This window comes from Mesocricetus auratus, unplaced genomic scaffold (assembly GCF_017639785.1).
Source record: "Mesocricetus auratus isolate SY011 unplaced genomic scaffold, BCM_Maur_2.0 Super-Scaffold_4256, whole genome shotgun sequence".
Lineage (NCBI taxonomy): Eukaryota > Metazoa > Chordata > Mammalia > Rodentia > Cricetidae > Mesocricetus > Mesocricetus auratus.
Window position 1 is genome coordinate 40,884,334 of NW_024429182.1, and position 15,796 is coordinate 40,900,129.

General features: G+C 35.7%; 1 pseudogene; it reads left to right on the plus strand.

Moving 5' to 3' along the window:
• Positions 1 to 2,092: 2,092 nt before the first annotated feature.
• LOC101833198 lies at positions 2,093 to 3,112 on the plus strand (annotated as a pseudogene).
• Positions 3,113 to 15,796: the final 12,684 nt, after the last annotated feature.

Genomic DNA, 15,796 nt, shown 5'->3' on the forward strand with positions numbered 1-15,796 from the left:
TGATGTCTCAATTCTCCAAAATGGTGATAGAGCCCCACAACAATGAGTCTACTTGGTCAATAATATTGCTATTGAGTCCATAAATACCACTCAAAGATCGGCTTTGGATTACAAACTGCTCAGCGCAATTCCAAGGTGGCTAACTGAGATGATCCACCCTTTTACACCACTCTAGCAAGAACTTCAGATAAGCCTTACCCACTACTCTGAGACTGGCTTCAAATGTTACAACTAGTCCTCAGATACTTACCCTTTTTTTCAGCTTTTTACAGGATCCCATAAAGATACCATTGTCCCACAAGACAGATGGAAGCAATTCTAAGAAAATTATACCCTCTCTCCCAATAGAGAAGAAGGATGGTTTTTGGTCAGGATTATGGATAATTGTCACATGTAAGGGGTAAGGGGTTGGTTATAAATTGTTAAAGGGTTATTCAGGTGTAGTAATAAAGATTAAACCAAGACTGTCAATTCATAGAGTAAAAAGGGGACAGATAGGATAGGACGATGAGGTAGATTATTATATGTACTTGTAAACTAAATTAGAGATAATTTGCATTTGTGTGGATTCTTGTATATTGATACAAATGTAAAATTATTTTTCTACTACATAGGAAAATTTTTATATTGATACAAATTCGAAAACTTTTTTGTAATGATGTATATATGTTTCTACTTCTGATTAAAGTATTTTTGTATGTTGATGCAAATTTGAGATTATTTTTGTCATATAGTATGTATAGTTCTACTTCTGTTTAGGATATTTTGCATATTACTACAGTTTACTATTTACATATTTACAGTAAGCTAAGTTTACTTTTCTCCCATTGCACTATACATTTCACCTCTGGTTAAGATATTTTTATGTATTATTACAATTTCAAGGTCATTGTCCTTATAAGTACATCTGTTTACAGATTGTTTATTTTTATAATGTGAAGCTTTAGTCTTGAACCTACATAGATTGGTAAGAACTAAAGGTTAATAACCACCCATGCTTTTCATACTTACAGTGTTAGTTATGTTTTCTAGCTGCACAAAAATGTATTCCATATAACTAGGAAATCTTCAAATGCTTCAAAGACCTACCAAATATGGCATTTAAATGTTTTAATAACTTAGAATTCTGTTGGCATGAGACATGACTGCTCCTGGCAGCACCAATCTCTTCCAAAAGAATGATGGGCACTGAAGTCATGTCATATGGAGCTTGTTTTCTTCTTGGCAAAACTGGCCTATTGGCCAAAGAACTGTCCTTGCCTCCACTTCTGACAGTAAGTGTGCCGTCCATTCCAAAGAAGCAGAACATAAGGAAAAGTGACTGCTGAACCTTGCCGAAATAAAGTAGGAGTCTTTCAAATTGAATCCCAGATATCATGGAAATATTAAGCTACACAAAGTAGGGATGTCATATGATATTTTATTGAGGAAGAAGTCACTTACATGAGAAGCCAAGAAAGCCAAGAACCAATGATCTGCTCGCTGCTCTCCAAGACTCGACTAGAACCCAAAAAGAGCACCTCTCCTTCCCCCCAGGTGTACATTCTACACCTTTGACCATGCCCAAATAGGTGTGGTCAGAGCTATTGGTAATTAAGATCTCTCCCTACATTAACTTATTCAACTGTTTCAGGGTTAGTCTTGGGGAAAGCATTCAAATCATAAAATCCAAGTCAAACAATAAAAATTATGTATAGGTTTGAGCAACATTAGAAAATAAAAACATGATACACTGGTTGGGAATTGCCAAGAACTGGGTTCCATCACTATGAAGACCTTGAAATATGGAGAAAGAAATGAATTATGGGGAATGAGGGAACCTTGATGTGAGAGCTGTCTGGTGCCACCTTTAGTTTAAGGGGGAAGATATTATGAATTCAAGCATGAAGCACAGGAAATAAAAATCATGAAGATCTTTTTATCCTGTTTTCAGCAGATACACTCACTGGAAACCATAGGACTTTGGAGCTCTTGATATGAGGTCAACAACACAGTGTCATGAGTAGAATAAAGAATGATGGAGAGTTTGAAACCACTTCTTAAAAAATAACTGGAGAGGAGAACTTGTGTTGAAGACAGAGTGTTTTGCTCCTCTCTCAGAATGAATGGGAACCAGAAATTGGATGCTTGTAACCAAGAAAGGTAGGATTTCATCCAGATCTTCTCCCAGATCATGAAGGTGCTGACTGAGGACGGGCTAGATCACCCAGAGACAGGAAATGCCATTACCTGGCTCAAGGAGGCCCTAGCGTACAATTCCATCAGAGGCAAGGATTCCAGGAGCTGCTGGAGCCTGAGAAACAGGATGCTGAGAGTCTTCAGTGGGCCCTGACTGTCAGCTGGTGTGTAAAACTGCTCTAGGCTTTCTTTCCTGTGTCAGATGACATCACTCGCCGTGGACAGATCTGCTGGTATCAGAAGCCAGCCACAAGCTTGGATGCCATCAACGATGCTATGCTTCAGGAAGACTGCATCTAGCGCCTTCTGTAAATCTACTGTAGAGAGCAGCCCTACTACCTGAACCTCCTGGAGCTCTTTTTTGCAGAGTTCCTATCAATCAGCGATCCGCAGACTATCGACCTCATCCCAGAACCTGAGGGCCATGTGAATCTTGATAGATACACTGAAAATAGGTACAAATGTATTGTCAAGTACAACACAGCTTTCTAATCTTTCTACTTGCCTGTCGCAAGTACATGTCCAGCATTGATGGGAGAAGGAACATGCCAATGCCATGGAGATCCTGCTGGAGATAGGCGAGTTCTTTCAGACCCAGGAAGACTACCTTGATCTCTTTGGTGACCCCAGTGTGACTAGAAAGGTTGGCACTGATATTTAGGACAACAAATGCAGCTGACTGGTGGTTCAGTGTCTGCAACGAGCCACTCCAGAACAGCACCAGATCTTCGGGGACAATTATGGGCAGAAGGACCCAGACAAGGTGGCACAGGTAAAAGTACTGTGTGAAGCGCTGTATCTGCCAGCTGTGTTCTTGAAATATGAGGAAGACTGTTACAGCTGCCTCAGGAGCCTCATAGAATAGTACTCTGCGTCCCTGCCCCAGGCCATGTTCTTGGACCTAGCAAAAAAGATCTAACAGCAGGAAACGTGACCTCGAGAATGCAAAGACTTGGAGGGGAGAGATCTTAATAAATTATTGTAAAAAAAAAAGATACCTGGAAAGTCCCTCACCTCACAGATAGAAATTGTTTTATGAACTTATTCTATTTTATTCTACCACCAGTAAGAATATGGAAGCTCTACATATTCTTTAATGAATAATGTGTGGACTCTTGGTTTTGTCAATCTGATAGCTGTGGAATGGTATTCTATTTGAATATAAGCTTGACCTATAAATACTGCAAGTGAATATCTTTTCTTATATTTATTTTATTTTCTCCTTATTTTCCACTCCTATTCTTAAATATACTATCCTTAGAGATATTATGAGTGACTTCTTCTTTCTCTCTACTTCAATCTGAATGGACAGTAGCTCATTTCTATTTGTGTATATGCTTTCCCATCAATGTTGCCATTGCCCTGTATGGTTTCACAAGATACATTTATTGTCCTATGTTCTTGTTACCCATTGTACAATATGAGTACTAGACATTAAATAAATAGAATGTGATGGATGACAGTAACAAAATATTCTACTCAAATTCCCAAGTCAAATATAAAAATCTTAGAGCCAAAGTGTTCTTTCAATCATATCTGTATTATCATGAACTGACTCTTTTTCTACTAAGGAAATAGAGTCTAGTAAAACTAGTAAAGGGGAATGAGAAGATAAAGAAAATGAGTATTAAATGAGAGAGAAGGAAGGAAAGAAGAAAAGAAGACTTCCTTTGAAGCAGAAGGCCTGTATCTTTGACACCTGACCTTAGCTCTGTTGTCACTCATTGAACAAGACAGTTTTCTTTACTAAATTCTTACAGTAAATTATCAAATAAAGAAATTCTAAAGCACTAATATGTAGAAAAGAACAACTAACGAGTTGAGTAAAGGGGCTGGAGAGGTGGCTCAGCCATTAAATGCTAGACTCACAACCAAGTGTTGAGTAAAGAAGCCATGAGTAGCACTACAACAAATTATTTTATCTTCATTAAGCATGATCCTGTTTATTCAAAGAAGGGGCAATACTTGTCAGAATGTTAAAAGAAAACTGTGAAAAGAGTAAACAAAATGTTTAGTAATGAAACTGTCTTACATTTCTGTTTGAACCAACTGAAACAAATAGCTAATGATGCTTTAAGAAGACATTTATCATAAAAGCCCCTGATCCAATATTTGACTAACATTAAAATTAATTTTGACTTTTTTATTCTTCATTTTACTAATGAAGAGTGATTCAGCTCTCTGAAAAAAATACTGGTCTATAAAATTCACATGGAAGTTGGTGACTTGTTATTTTCAAATATAAGGGACTTTTTATTCTAAAAATCATGTTCCTTTTCTCACAGTTAAAGCTTCATTAACAGAAAAATGTGTCATACTTCAGTTATTTTTTCAAAAGAGCTATTTGCCAATGTCTTGAAACTATTACCACATTATGTATTTAAAATATCCATGCTATAATTAAAACTGTATAGTGTAATATTTCATCAGGAAATCCAATGCTATAGCTGTGATGAAAACAAAAGCCATGAAAAGAATACAACGGATGCTAAAGTATCCCTAGAAGGAAGTGTCTATTTTACTGAGTACAGTAAAACAAGGTTGGCAATTTATTCTCTTATGTGAATAATTGAGAAATATTAAAGCAAATGTTTGTTTGAGAAAACAAAATAAATATATGAATCATTGAAAATTTGGAAGTCTCTGAACTTATCAGAAATTACCATGAAAGGGTAGGATCTATTACAGCAAAAATGAGTATAGGTGAGATGTGTAGCTGGTCATCCACATGGAAGCAAAGAGATCTCCAGGAGCATGATGGGTTTCTGGTAATCATATTCTGAATTAAAGATTTTGAGGAATCCCAGGGGATTTCTCAGGTGAATTTTGTCAAACATGAACAGAACAAGGCAAAGAGGAAGAAATGCACTCATGTTTCATAAAGGCAGAATCATTCTGATACAGATATCAAACTGATAATACAAAAGGAAATATTCCCTATAAGGATAGCTCTTGTAGGAGACCCAACGTAGCTTCCCAGAATCCTTGTCACATAGATCACAAAGGCCTGGAACTCAAGCTCCAAGTGGGTCTGACACCTTTGTCCTTCATGGTCATATAATGAAAGATGAACCTAGTCACACAAAGATGCATGCATACACTTAACTATAAATTAGGTAAATCTTTTCTTAAAGATCAAAAATATTATCTGTAGACAGAACTTTCTGTCCTTCCCGGGGCTTTTCTCTGTGATGCATTCTCAACGTATTTCCTCTACATCTGGCTGCAACTCTGTCCCTGCCTTTTCTCTTTCCAGAATTCTTCTAGACTGGTAGCCACATTATACTTCCTGCCTGGCTATTGGCGAATTAAACCAATACAAGTGACAAGTCTTATAGTGAACAAGATCATTATCCCACATCAGTCTTTTTTACTTTTCAAAACAAGAAGCCTGAATCTAATCTCCATTGTTTAGCTTTTTTTCTTGACCATTATCCATAACAACTTGTTAGCAACACATTAAACAAAGGCAAACAGCCATAATACATTTTTGGAGAAAGCGGGCATATTTTTCTAGGCTACTTCCTGCTGATTGGTGGCACTGGAAATCTTATGGGGACTCGAAGAAAATATAGAATTATAGTCAGTCAAGTTCTGACTGGAGTATTCTATGAGTCTGGATCATCTCAGTCAGCAGCTTGAACCTGTTCTGGATGTAGAACTCAGAGGAAACTGCAACAGAGGTTCTCTGATTCACTGGATCATCTGGGCTACCTGTTTCCATTGGATATTTTTCAGGGATGGAGTCTTCCTTGATCAAGCCATGTTTTTCTTAACCAAGAATGAATCTACTGCCTCTCATTTCCTGAGGAAACAAAATCAAAACCTCTTTTCCAAAGTAACATATCTTTTGACTTACATTTTGAAGTTAAGGCATTTTTAAATATATAGACGTTTGATTAATACAGCAACACTTATAATCAAATGTCTATTAGCAGCTGTTGCTCCTTCATCAGCAGTCAAACAATTCAAAGACAACACAATAACATTCAATTATCCATGATATTTATATGTGAAAGGAGGAAAACTTGCAAAATAAATGTGAGATAACCATTTGACAAAATTCAAGTTTCACTTTTGATAAAAAACAGTGAAATAAGCATAGAAAAACCTTCTTCAAATTCACTGACATAAAAATATAGCCATATAAAAAAGCAGTGAAATAAGCATAGAGAAAACTTCTTCAAATTCATAAAAATAATCACTGACATAAAAATATAGCCACTGTTGCATTTCCTTATTAAATATAAAACATGTTTCCTGGTGATATGGGATAAAACAAAAGGATTTTCTCTCATAATTTCTATTCAGTTATACAAAATAGAAAGTAAATAAAACACTTGGTTTACAGATAGAGAAACAGAAGAGAAGTGTTTATATTTAAAGATAGCAAAAATGTAAAGTGTGAAGAATCTTCTTCAAAACTCCAGTATCTATCAAATAAACAGCAAAGTTATGATATAAACGTTATGGAAAAAAGTCATTGCCAATTCTATGTATTAGCAAAGATGAATTGCACAGTAAACTAAAATTATAATATTGATAATTGTAGAACAAATAAAAATACTCCAAAACAAAAGGCATGTAGGATTTATGCAATTAAAACTTTCAACATAGTACCAAGAGAAAACTTTAAAGCCTGACAACATAAAAATAAATGCACAGAGAGAGAAGACTCAGTATGTGAGAAGGTGAATTGTCATCAAATCGTTCTACACATTCAGTGGAATTGTAATCAAAATACCAACAGAAAACCTTCTATCAAATTTGATATGCTTATTCTGAATTTCACTGGGAAATATGAGGAACTAGACCAATTAGGTCTAATCAGTCTTGGAGTTGTACCTTCAATACTTAGCCTGAAGCAGTAGAAATCAAGGGAGTATGATGTCAGCAAAGTACCACATACATTTCAGTGAACAGAAAGTACCCCAATAATGTACACACACATATACTCAGGTAGGTGTCTACTGGAATCTACAGTAATACAATGGTCATAAAAGCCTTTCCAATAATTGTGCTTGCAACCTTTTGTCTATATAGTCACAGTTTTACTACATCACCCACAACAGTTGCAAGCACAATTTATTTTAGATCTAAATATAAAATCAAATATAAAGTACATAAAGAATAAAAATATACAAATATGAAGTACATACAAACAGAACTCTGTTTCCAAGAGTTATAAAGATTTCATAAGAATAAAAATAGAACAAATTTCCCAAAGAAGTGTTTTCCATAATATATTTTTTATTTAGAGACAATCATTTTATATATCAATCCCCTTTTCCCTTCTCCCATCTTCCCATGACCCCTACCAATGATCCCCAACCCACACTCACACCCATACACTCCCCAAGGATAATGAGGCCTTCCATGGGGAATCAAAAGTCTGTCACATCATTTAGGGGAGGGCCTAGGCCCTGCTCCCTGTATCTGGCCTGAAATAGTATCCTTCCATAGAGAATGGGTTCCTGGAGCCTATTTGTGCACTAGGGATAAATATTGGTTCCACTGTTAGAGGTGCCATAGACAGCCCAGGCCTCCTAAGTGGCACCCATATTCAGAGGGTTTGGTTCAGTTCCACAACTTTATGACAAGGGTCCCTTTGCTCTCACTAGGTCAGGTCAGCTGCTTCTGTAGGTTTCTCCAGCATTGTCATTACTTCTTTGCTCACTCCTCCTCTTCCCTCTCTACAACTGGATTCCAGGAGTAAGGCTCAGTGCTGCCTGCTCCTGCTTCCATCAGCTACTGGATGAAGGCTTTAGGATGGCAATTAAGGTAGTCATCATCTCATTATAGGGGAAGGGCATCAAAGGTGGCTTATCCACTGTTACCTAGATCCTTAGTTGGGGTCATTTTGAGGATACCTGAGCATTTCCATAGTGCAAGATTTCTCTTTAAACCTATATTGGCTTGCTCTATTAAAGTATCTCTTTTCTTGCTCTCTTCTATTCCTCTCCTGTCTCAGTCTTCCTATCCCTCTTGCTCTCTTTCTCCATACTTTTCTCCCCTTCTCTTTTTCCAACATCCCTTCTGTCTTTCCCCATGCTCCCAATTTGCTCAGGAGTTCTTGTCCCTTTCCCCTCCTTCATGTATTTTTCTGTTAGGGTCCTCCTTGTTTCCTAGTTTCTCTAGTGGTTGTAGATTGTAGGCTGGTAGTCCTTTGCTCTATATCTAATATAGTGAGTATGTACCGTGTTTGTATTTCTGTGACTGGGTTACCTCACTCAGAATGGTTTCACTCAGTTCCATCCATTTACATGCAAATTTTAAGATTGCATTTTTATTTTCTGTTGAGTAATACCCTATTGTGTAAATGCACCACATTTTTTTCATCCATTCTTCAGTGGAGGACCATCTTAGGTTGCTTCCAGGTTCTGGCTATTACAAACAACACTGGTATGAACATGGTTGAACATATGTCCTTTCTGTATAAATGTGAATCCTTTGGGTATATGCCCAAGAGTGGAATTGCTGGATCATGATATAGACTGGATTCCCATTTTCCTGAGAAAATGCCATACTGATTTGCAAAGTGGCTGCACAAGTATGTACCCTCACTAGCCAATGGAGGAGTGTTCCCCTTTCTCCACATCCTCTTTAGCACAGACTGCCATTGGTATTTTTGATTTTAACCAATCTGGCCAGTGTAAGATGGTATCTCAGAGTTGTTTTGATTTGCATTTCCCTGATGCCTAAGGATGTTGAAAACTTTCTTAAGTGTCTGTCAGCCATTTTAGATTCCTCTGTTAGTTCTGAATCCCACTTTTTAATTGAATTTTTTGGTATTTTGGTGACTGACTAGCTTCCTGAGTTCTTTGTATATTTTAGAAATCAGCTTTCTGTCAGATGTGGGATTGGTTAAGATCTTTTCCCATTCTGTGGGCTATCATTTTGTCTGGTTGACTATTTTCTTTGCCTTACAAAAGCTTCTCAATTCAGGAGGTTCCATTTATTAATTGTTGGTCTAAGTGTCTGTGATAGTGGAGTTATGTTCATGAAGTGATCACTTGTACTAATTCATTCAAGGGTATCTCCCACTTTCCCTACTAAGAGGCTAAATGTAGCGGGATTTATGTTGAGGTCTTTGATCCATTTGGGCTTTATTTTTGTGCATGGTGATAAAGCTGAATCTATCTGCAGCTTTCTACATGCCAGATTCCAGTTATGTCAGCACCATTTATTGAAGATGCTATCTTTTTCCATTGTATAGTTTTAGCTTCTTTGTCAAAAATCATAGGTTTTCATAGGTTTGTAGGTTAATATCAGTGTCTTCAATTCAATTCCTTCAGTCTACCTGTCTGTTTGTGTGCCAATATCAACCTGTTCAACCTGCTTTCTTCACTATAACTCTATTATTAGAGCTTAAAGTCAGGGATGGTAATACCTCTGGAAGGTCCTTCATTGTACAGGGCTGTTTTGGCTATCCTGGGTCTTTTGATTTTCCATATAAAGTTGATTATTGTTCTTTCAAGGTCTGTGAAGAATTGTGCTGGTATTTTGGTGGGGATTGCATTGAATCTATATATTGATTTCAGCAAGATTACAAATTTTACCATGTTGATCCTACCTATCCAAGAGCAGGAGAGATCTTTCCATTTTCTGGTATCTTTTTTAATTTCTTTCTTTAATGACTCAAAGTTCTTGAGTATAACCAGTATATAGTCAGGTTATTGATTTTTTTTAGTTAATTTTGTATCCTGCCACTTGGCTGAATGTATTTATCAGCTGTAGGAGTTCCCTGGTAGTGCTTTTGGGTCACTAATGTAAACTATTATATCATCTACAAAAGTGAAAATTTGAACTCTTCCTTTCCAATTTCTATCCCTTTTATCTCCTTTGTTATCTTATTGCTCTAGTTAGAAATTCAAGTACAATATTGAAGAGATATGGAGAGAGTGGACAACTTTGTCTTGTTCCTGATTTTAGAGAAACCGTGTTGAGTTTCTGTCCATTGAGTTTGATGTTAATTTTTAGTTTGCTGTATGTTGCTTTTATAATATTTAGGTATGTTCCTGTTATCACTGATCTCTCCAAGACCTGTATCATGAAGAGGTGCTGGATTTTGTCAAAGGCTTCTTCAGGATCAAGTGAGATGATCATGTGGTTTTTTTTCTTTTGCAGTTTGCTTATATGGTGGATTACACTGATAGATTTTCATATGTTGGACCATTCCTGCATCCCTGGGATGATGCCTACTTGATCATTCTGGATGGTTTTTCAGATGCATTCTTGGATCAGATTTGTCAGTATTTCATTGAGTATTTTTGCATCAATGTTCATGAAGGATATTGGTCTGCAATTCTTTCTTAGCCAGGTCTTTGTGTGGCTTGGCTACCAAGGTAATTGTTGTCTTGTAAAAACAGTTTGGCAATGAACCTTCCGTTTGTTCTTTGTGGAACACTTTGAGGAGAATTGGTATTAGCTGTTCTTTGAATTTCTGGTAGAATTCTGCACTGAAACCATCTGGCCCTGAGCTTTTTTTTTTTTTGGTTTTATGTATTGAAATTTTATTATAAAGAATTTGAAAACAAAATAAAATAACATAAAAATCCTACATTGTATATATTTTTAACCAGAATCAAAATTCTATACCTCTCAATAAATTTCCAGCCATTATGGAGCTGTGACACTTCTCATTGGACTTTACACTTTCACTATCAAATATATTTTTATGTACTTATCCACCATCAAAATACACCAAAAAAATCCATGACAGATTTTAAACTAGAAAAATAAATATCTTTATGTAATCTTTCAAGGTTCAAATTCCATAAAGGGCAAAATCATAAGACTGAACTCATCAAAAATTGAAGTAGTTTTCATTAAAATTAATACATATTATATTAATTTATATTATAGTTATGTAATATATGTAATGTTGTAAAACAAAATGTATTCATTGACAATATGCATATGGAAATGTAGTCATTGCATGTCACTTATTCAGTTTTTCAATCAACTTTTTTAAATACATAAAGTATACATAAGTAATTCTCAGAAGTAGGTTGAGAATCATCAGAATAAATTATTTCAAAGAGGGTTGAAATCAATATTCAGATTTTTCAGACATTGAGATTTATACAGTTATTAGACTTGATTTATAAAGTTGTTGTGGAAACTTTTGTCACTCAAATAAAATGGAAGAATCACAGTGCATGATAAAACCCTTAATATCGACCTTTAGAACTCTGGGTCTAAAGGGAAGCATGGGTTTTCAGTATTTAATCTTGTTAGATGAAGAAAAAGGGACAAACACATCAAGAAAAGGATGCTCTTCTTTACAAGAAGCTTAGCAGTAAACTAATTGTCTTGCTCTAAATTTGTAAGATGAGTGAACTCATTAATTTCCCAATAGGGAAAGCAAGCACACACTGACTATTAAAAAAGGAAGAAGAAGAAGAAGATGATGATGATGATGAAAAAGAAGAAAATGAAGAGTTCTAGGACTCCATTGGGAATGACCAGCAACCTCAACTTCTCAAGAGTCTGCCCAAGAATCAGCCAAAGCAGTACATATATTCTGTTCAAGCGTTGAAGTTATGGCCAAAATGACAGAAATTCTGTTTTTGTAGAAATATTCCCAGAATACAAATATAATATATATGTATATATGAAAGATAAAATATATAATATTAAATACAAAAATTAATGATAAGAGTATAAAACAGTAACTTTATGTTTAATTAGTACAGAAAAAGGAAGAGAGTTGGTTATTTAGTCAGGAATCAGGAGCAAGTGAAAAGAAAATCTCTCAATGACAGACATACATACATAAATGTCCAATGTACACAGCTTGCCTGCCTTGCAAACCAGAGACCTCCTTCAGTAGATAGACATCATTTACTTCTTTTTATCCTGCAAGATATGACATGCCCACATCTAGAGCACTTGTTCTCATTCAAATTCAGTAAAGACCCAGAATCTGCATTGGTAGTGAGATGATTCTGGAATAATGGAAAATAAGATCACATCAACTTAGATCAGGGAATACCCACAAACACCATACTGATGAGTCTCACAATAAACTAAATCTTGACAATAAGCTGTAGAGTTATTGTAACTTCAGGAACCTTAAAATCGTATTTATTCTTCTCTCATATATTACTTCCTGACCACAGTTTCCCCCCTTCCTCTTCTCCTCCCAGTCTTTTATTACTCCCTTCCCCTTTCTTCCCAACTACTACTCCTCTATTTTCCTTCAGAAAAGGGCAGGCCTCCCAGGGATGTCAACCAAACATGACATAAAATTGCAGTAAGATGAGGCACTTCCCATCATATTAAGACTCAACAAGGCAACCCAGTTGGAATAAAAGAGTCCCCAATGCAGGCAAAATATCAGAGATAGCAAGTGTTAGGAGTCACACAATATAACCAAACTACACACCCATAGTGTGTTTGCTGAGGGCCTAGGTCAGGCTCATGTTCTTTCTCTGATATGTGGTTCATTCTCTGTCAGTCCTTCTGAGGCCAAGTTTGTTGATTCTGTGGGTTTTCTAGTGGTGTCCTTGACCTCTCTGAGTCTCATATTCATTCCTCACTCTGTTCCATAGTCATCCATGGGATTCCCAGAGCTCTCCCTAATGTTTGGCTGTGGGTCTCTGCACCTGTTTTCATGATTTGCTCAAAGAAGCCCTTCTGATGACTCAGTTAGGCTCCTGTATATGAATATAGCAGAAGATCATTAGGAATCATTTCACTGACGTTTTTGCCACATGTGTTTTATTCTGCAGGCAGTGTTAGGGGTAGTTTCCCTTTTGTGTCATAGGTCTCAAGCTGGATCCATCACTGGTTGGACCCATAATTGGTTGACCACCTCCACAAATTCTTTGCCACCTTTATCTAAGCACAGCTCTACACAACTCCCGACCAAGAAACTGAAACAGCACATCTTCTACAATCTGGCCAGAGCTTCAGATGAGAGCTTCAATCAACACTAGAACCCCAGTCAGGAACTTCAATCAAGCATCTCCTGCCATACAGAGACTGTCTGATCTACTGAGATTTTATTATACTAACATTTTTCTTCTCACAGGTCCCCATGAGATTATCATTGTCCCATCCCAGCAGGAAGTAGTTTTGAGAATTCCATGCCCCCTCTCCCTACTATTGATATTGTAGGATAGTTTACACCTGTTAGTGTTAGTTTTCAATTATTTTAGAGTTGGGATTGGAAGGAGGTGTTCAGAGTTCGGCTTCCGGTTTGGCAGGGGGGGTTACTACTTGGGTCATCTGGGTTACTTGTTTGGTATCTTGTAAGTAATTTCTACAATAAATACTTAGTTTTACTTTCAGTAAGTGTGTCGCTTATTGTTACAGAGTCATTTGGAGCCTCAAATCCCAACTTGTCCTCCAAATTCCAGCAGCCTCTTCCAAGACTATGTTTCTCTATCCTCCCCCAATCAGATCCCTCTTGCTTCCATTCCCATCCAACCTAGTCCACCTGTGATATCCTTTCTGTTTCCCTTTTCCAAAGAAATTCATGTGTTCTGGGTTTCAGACTTTGGGAACTTTTGATTGAAGTGAGTATTTGTGATTCTTGAAGACACAGTAATCTGAAATTTTTATGAAATATCAAAAATTTTAAATGCTTAAAATAAGACAAAACAAATATGGACTAAGTATGGAGCATGAAATGCAGACTCTGGTGTTGATATTAATCATGTCCCACAGAGTCTATTTTCAGTTACTCTGACCTTACATAACCAGTCATAAATTGCGAAATCACAGTTCAGATTTTCCACAGCTAATGAAGGGACCCCAATATTTTTTGCCTTATCACTTAGTGACATCGGACTCACATAAATGTGAACATTACTATCCTTCCTATCTTATAACCAGATATATTGCCTGTATGTGACAAAGACTAACAGATGATAAAAGATAGGGGTATCTTTTTTTCTTCACAAAGAGAAGAAAGGACGAAAATATGATTAACTGCATATATTAATGACTTGGTGTGGACTCGTGTTTGCTATTATATGGGGCTTATAAAAAGAGAAGGAGGGACAAATATCAGATCAATGGAGATATCCATATGCAACTAACAAGTCTTTGAATAAAATTATGTGATTTAAAGAAATATTTTACTGTGAGTCAATTTTCCCCTCATGAGCCCAATTGCATGAATAGAAACAAAAAGGCAATCTTGCTTCAGCTCACTTGTATGAATACAAACAAAAATGCAATCTTACTGCACCATTGTTGACAGGAATATTGTAATGCAAATTTTTCAAAACAGTATTTTAAACAATCTATAAAGTGATAGAAAATTATATGACAAAATCTAGTGCTACTATTTTATTAATAAAATGAAATATGTAATTATGACAATGACCTAACCACATGTAAAACCCACAGTTGAAAATGGGTTATATATTCTTCAATGACTAAAAACAAAACCAAAGACCAGTTTGCACCATGGATAACACTGATACCAACTTAATCTTGATAAAAAAGAAACAAAAGTTTTTATATTTATTTGTTACTATAATTTTCTTATTGTCAGTTGAGTGTTTTCAAGCCTACCTTCATTCAAATTGAATTAAGAGAAAATTTGATTCGAATAAATAAAAACTATAAGCAAATGATACATGCAATTTATAAATTTTGGAGATTTTGCCATTTTTTTTGGATACTTCTGTTCACTATCTACTATTTTTTGTTTTATTTGCTATGATGATGGGAAAACTTACCCTGTGGGAAAGTGGTATCCTTTAATCTAGAAAATCGGTAGAAAACTTTATATTTATTAAAAAGAAGTACAAAAATAAAGGAAGGAATGAAGAAAGGAAAGAAGGAAGGAATAAAGAAACAAAGAAAGAAAACTCAGGATAAAGATGAGACCCTCTGATGAATGTCATATTAAGGATTTCAGACATTTAGAGATGGAGCCATGTATATGATACATAAATCTGAAAGTACATTTAATTTGACAGACATTACTAGTTAAAAAAAAGTCATTTGAAATTTAAAGAGTCTTCTGTGCTGTGATGAAACTTGATTTTTGTATTATAGCTAATGGAATTAATCAATTACTCCTTTTTGGGCCACCAATATCACTATAATGATATCATGCCCATTATGATAAAATAAACATATCACTATAATATTGATATTAAATAATATCACTATAACTTAAGCTTGAATAATTTACATTAATCTATATTATTTATCAGTAGAAAAAGAGAAAACAGTTCAAACACACAATGAACTAATTCAAAATTTAGAACGAAATCAACTTTACAACTTATTAAAATTAAAATTTTCCTATATTGTTGGTGAAAATAACCAAAGATTACCAGATATTTTCATGTTATTCCTGTTTTCCCATTCATCTGTACATTCATGTTTTATTAATAAGCTAGTATTAACCATTACAAGTGTCACTTTATGAGAAGATAGTTGAGTCAGTATCTTGATCAGCAGAGTACCTCTCTCTGCCTCTGAAGACATTAGCAACCATCTCCTCCTGGCAGCAGACCTGAAATCGAGAGAGACAGCTCTACTATGAAAACATACTGAAATTCTAGAGACTAGTCATTACCACAGTACAAACAGTTCAATCTGAGTTAAAAAGCAAATAACACTAATTGTGGGAGATAGGGAGGATGTA